Raw genomic sequence first — 5,903 nt, 5'->3', positions numbered from 1 at the left:
ATGAATTTCAACGCTATACCCATTTTGTAGGTGAGCAAGTTGAGGCATGGAGAGATAAAGAGCTTGCTAAAAGCTCACACAGTAGAAAGTGTGTGTGTGTGTGTGTGTGTGTGTGTGATGGGGGAGTATATTGGGACAGAGGATGATCAAGAGTATAAAAGGTATTAATACTTAAGAGAAATTTGAGAGGAAGTAAGTGGTAAGTACCCTTGGTCTTTAAGATTTTTTTTTTTTTGTGGACCATTTCTTACAAGTCTTTATAGAACTTGTTACGATGTTGCTTCTCTTTTATGTTTATTTTGTTTTATAATTGGGAGGCAAGTGGGATCTTAACTCTCCAACCACTGATCGACCCTGCACCTCCTGCGTGGAAGAAGTCTCAACCCCTGGACCCCCAGGGAAGCCCCTAAGGGCTCTTGGTCTTGAGGGACTATTTTTCCCACCAGGAAAGAAAGGAATAGTGTTCAGACTGAAGGAATAAGCACAGGTGGAAATGCAGAGGGATTTTTTTGGGTCATATTTTAGTTTTTCCAAAGTTGTTTCTGTTCAGTTGCTAAGTTGTATCCAACTCTTCAAGACCCCACAGACTGCAGCATCCTGGACTTCCCTGTCTTTCACTATCTCCCAGAGTTTGCTCAAAGTCATGTCCATTGAGTCGATGATGCCATCCAACCATCTCATCCTCTGTCATCCCCTTCTCCTGCCCTCAGTCTTTCCCGACATCAGGGTCTTTTCCAATGAGTCACCTCTTCGCATCAGGTGGTTAAAATATTGGAGCTTCAACTTAACATCAGTCCTTCCAATGAATGTTCAGGGTTGATTTCCTTTAGGATTGACTGGTTTGAAGTCCTTTCTGTCCAAAGGACCCTCGAGAGTCTTCTCCAACACCACAGTTCAAAAGCATCAGTTTTTCAGTGCTCAGCCTTCTTTATGGTCCAACTCTTACATTGGTATGTGACTACTGGGAAAACCAGAGTTATTTAGTTAGAAGGCCATGATGCTTCAGTAGAGGGCATGGCAGGTTTTTCTCAATTCAGTGCATGAGAATTTGCCTCCTTGCCTCAATTTGCCTTCTTCCTCTCTCTCTGTGTGATGTGAACCTTACAATATTCTCTGTGGTTCCCACGCCCCTGTCCTGACGATGCCTGGTACAGCAGGAGCAGGAGGTGCAGGTCAGCCTCCTCTTTCTGCCTGGCTCCCTGCTGTGGGTGCCAAGTGTATGTTGTGTTGTATTTTTGTCTTTGTTGCCCAAACTTCTGCTTGTACAAATATCTTCACATGGTGGGTCAAAGTTGAAGGATTTCCATGCTTAACGCAGCTCCTTCTACACTCAGAGAAGGAGAAATAGATTTTATATGGAATTTTTTTTTTTCTCAATTCGGAAGTTTTATTTTTCTCAGTTGAATGTTTATGACGTTTGTAAATCAGAGATAACATCATAGTTTTGATCTCACTATTTCAAATTACTCAGAACACGGAAAGTCTTTTGCCCCCTCAAATTCATATGTTGGAGCCCCTCACCCACAACATGACTGTATGTGGACATAGGGCCTTTGGGGGGGTAATTAAGGTTAAAGGAGGCCATAAGGATGGGGTCCTGGCCTGATAGGGTTAGTGCCCTGTAAGAGGAGACACTAGAGAGTTTTCCCTCTCTTCTCTCTCTTAACCCTGGAAAATGGAGATGTCCCCACCCCCACCCCACCCCCATCTTCAGTAAGAGAGACACGAGCGATCGGAGTGGTTCAGTAACTGGAGTACCAGTGGCACGAGGAAGTCAGATGGAGTCCAAGGTCAGCGCTTCGAGCCATTGCAGTGCACTGAGGCATAACCACAGGTCCCAGGTTTGGAAGCATCTTTTCATTGTCTGTTGTTTATTCGCAGCTGCCGCCGCAGGATATCCGTCATGTCATGCTTTGTGTCTGCACATTCGGTGCAGCACTTGCAGGCCTGCAGAGACTGATGCTGTTGATATATGTCATCTCCTCTGAGTGCCAGTTGGCTGAGCTTCCTCGGATGCGAATGACGAACAGGCAGCCTCTGACAGTCCTGAGACGGAGTGGTGAGTAGCGTGAGACAGCCATTTGTTTTAAAACTGGTCTCAGAACCGCAAACGCTTTGTCATCTGTCTGAAACTGGTGCTGCCTGGAAATCAGACTGTCATTTGTTTAAGGGCAGCATGGTGACACATACTTGTGTGTGTGTGTGGTGTGTGTGTGTGTGTGTGTGTATGTGTGTGTGTTAGTTGCTCAGTTGTGTCCGACTCTTTGCGACCTCATGAACTGTAGCCTGCCAGGTCCCTCTGTCCATGGAATTCTCCAGGCAAGAATACCAGAGTGGGTTGCCATTCCTTTCTCTAGGGGTTCTTCCCGACCCAGGGATCAAATCTGGGTCTGCTGCCTTGCAGGTAGATTCTTTACTGTCTGAGGCACCAGGGAAGCCCCTGTAATTACCTGTTAGTTTCAGTGATGCCCGTTTGAAACATGTGTTCTGCGTTCAGCAATGAAACAAAGAACTGCCAACCTGGAGGTAAAAGTGAAGGATGTGAGGACGTGAGACAAGGTGCTTCTAAAAATATTTCAAGAGCAGAATTAGTGCTTTAGTTAGCTAGGACCTAAGATCTTCCAAAAATCACGCATAAGCTTTTGTGGGTATATACTGATGTACCTTTCTTTCTTTGATTCTTAAAGCTGTCTACAACTCATGGAAGGTAAAACATTCCTGCTTTAGTAAGGACGGCCATGGATTCTTTACTCGTCACATCTGAATTCAGGTTTTATTTGCAAACTAGAGCAGGCTGGCAGCCGTTACTAGTTCTAACAACTGATATTTAGAGGGGAGGCAGGCTCCATTTCCACTGGAGCAGTAAAAGCTAACATTTTAAGACTGGATGCAATGATGGACATGAGCCGGCATGGTTCCCGCCCTTGGATGGATTACAACCTGTGATGTCATGGCCTGTACAGAGGAAAATTTGAGATCCATTTCAAGACTTCTCCTATCTCTATAACCTATGTAGCGGTATACTGTATACATAAAAATGCCATGTATCTACTTATATATGAGTACATATGTATATGTATGTACTATATATATGATATATGAGTATATAAGTAGATACATGGCATTTTTATGTATACAGTATACCGCTACATAGGTTATAAAGATAGGAGAAGTCTTGAAATGGATCTCAAATTTTCCTCTGTACAGGCCATGACATCATATGGGCTTCCCTGGCTGCTCAGTGGTAAAGAATCTGCCTGTCAATACAGGAGATACAGGTTTAATCCCTGGTTTGGAAGATCTCCTGGAGGAGGAAACGGCAACCCACTCCAGTATTCTTGCCTGGAAAATCCCATGGACAGAGGAACCTGTTGGGCTACAGTCCACATGGTTACAAAGAGTCGGACACAACTTAGTGACTGAACTGAACTGAACCGATGTATATACACACCCACACAAATACATACTTCGGGAACTGCAGTTTTATGGAGTCTCTTCTTTACCTTTTCTATTGGTTTCAAAACTGCAAAAATGTCCTGGAAACTCCACAGCCCTCATTATGAAACTCTTCCTTGGGAGTTGGCATGAGTGCCAGGCAAAGGGCACAACGGTGAAAGAACCGGTTCCAAGTCACCTCTCAGGTCTGGGAGAGAGCCTTGGCTGCCTCTGTCACCGGCATTCTTCATTTACGAGACAGGGTCAGCCCTCTCGGAGCGGAACATTTCATGGGACAAATGCAAAATGACTCAGGAAACGACGGCCCTTCAGCTCTGCCGGTGCATGAACCTGTGCTGTGAGCGGTATGAGGAGTTATTTCTCCTAAGGACCATCTTTAACTTAAGCAGTATGTCCTGAAGATGTCTTACAAGGGCAATGGAGATTTAGCCGGGGGCTAAGTGGGAGGAAGTGATGATGTACAAGGGGAGTCTTCAGAGACTCTGAAAAACCCATTAACGGAGAAGTTATTAATGTCTTTTTTTATGCAGCTACAGTGCAGAGGCAGACCCGAAAGAAACCAATCCACATTATGAAACATTTCACAGAAATCCATTTTTTAAAATAGGAGAATGCTATAACTGAAGTCTTGAGGTAGGAACGGAGTACGTGCCTGGCCTCCTGGGCCGGCTGCAGATTTTCTAGAGAATAAAGGGAAAGTCTCCCTAAGCCTTTAGTTTGAGACAAAGAAATTGAATGAAATCTCCTACTAGTAACATTTGATTATCTTTTTTATTTTTCTTGTTCTCATGTTTAATTTTCTTCCTTTTTCTCTTGTATTTCCCCAACCCAACCCTAATACCTCCAGGCCTTTGTTAACTTGAGTTTAACTTTAAAAATATCAAACTATTAAACCTTCATTAGGCATGGATGTGATATACAGTGAAGTGAATTCCTCAGAAGTAAATGGTAGAATATTCATCCGTGAAGATGATGTCTCAGAACTATTATCAGAGGGAATAAACTTAGAAACTTTTTTTCTCCCATAGTATTGCCAGATTTGCATTCATTTTCATTAGACTAAAAGGTCTTTGTAACAGAAACAGTGGCTTATTCAGCTTCTTTAAAAAATTTTTATTAGAGTATGGTTGATATCAGTTCAGTTCAGTTCAGTTCAGTTCAGTTGCTCAGTCGTGTCCGACTCTTTGTGACCCCATGAATCGCAGCACATCAGGCCTCCCTGTCCATCACCACCTCCCGGAGTTCACCCAGACTCACGTCTATCAAGTCAGTGATGCTGCATGAGCTTCAGGTATACAGAAAAGTGACTCAGTTATACATATACATGTACTCATTCTTTTCTGATTCTTTACCCATATAGGTTGTTACAGAATATTGAGTAGAGTTCTCTGTGCTATACAATAGGTCCTTGTCGGCTGTCTATCTTATGCATAGTAGTGTTGTTTGTTAATCTCAAACTTCTAATTTATTCCTCCAGCTGTGTTTCCCCTTTGGTAACCATAAGTTTGTTTTCAAAATCTGTGAGTCTATTTCTGCTTTGGAAATAAGTTCATCTGTATCATTTAAAAAAATTGGATTTTACATATTAGTGACATTATGTGATGTTTGTCTTTCTTTTCTGACTGACCTTAGTTAGTATGATAAACTCTAGATCCATCAATGTTGCTACAGATGGCTGTATTTTGTTCTTTTTATGGCTGAGTAATATTCCATTGCATATGCATGTCACATCTTTGTCCAGTCGTCTATTGATGGACATTTAGGTCCACGTCTTGGCTATCATAAACAATGTTGCAATGAACATTGGAGTGCATGTATCTTTTCTTATTCAGTCTTATATCTCTTCCTCAGAGCTCAGACAGAGTTCACAGTAGGAGATAACAATATGCTTGTCAGATGAATAAATTCTAGATCCATTAAATTTTAGTTCAACAATTGCACAGTCAAGGACTTCCTTCTACAGACCAGACCTTCTGCCAACTGCTGGGCCTTCTGAGATGAGTTAAGATGCAGCTCTTACCTTCAACAGCCTTAGAGTGGGGTTGTGGGAAAGAGGAGGCCATTCTTCCAATGTGGGGTCAGGGAGAAAGAGGGCACAAGCAGATGCTCACCAGATGGGCAGAGGAGGAAGGGCATCTTGGAGAGAGGGACTAAAGGCAGGGAGGAGAAGGGGGCAGGGTGTTTGGACACTTGGTTGGCTGACATTCCCAGTGACCTTGGCAAAGACTAACATGGAGACATTGAGTATGTGGGGTGTAGGACCTGAAGAGCCTCAAACCATGGCCCTGACACCCCTCATGTTCATCTCAGGTCACTGAGTGCTCTTGAATATATAGTTTTAAATTAAGATTTTATTTTTAATGCTTTTCAGTTAGATATATATTTTATTTGGAGTATAATTGCTTTACAATGTTGTGTTATTTTCTGCTGAATAGCCAAGTGAATCA

Source organism: Bos mutus, chromosome 12 (assembly GCF_027580195.1).
Source record: "Bos mutus isolate GX-2022 chromosome 12, NWIPB_WYAK_1.1, whole genome shotgun sequence".
In the NCBI taxonomy this organism is placed as follows: Eukaryota; Metazoa; Chordata; class Mammalia; order Artiodactyla; family Bovidae; genus Bos; species Bos mutus.
This window is presented reverse-complemented; position numbering follows the sequence as displayed.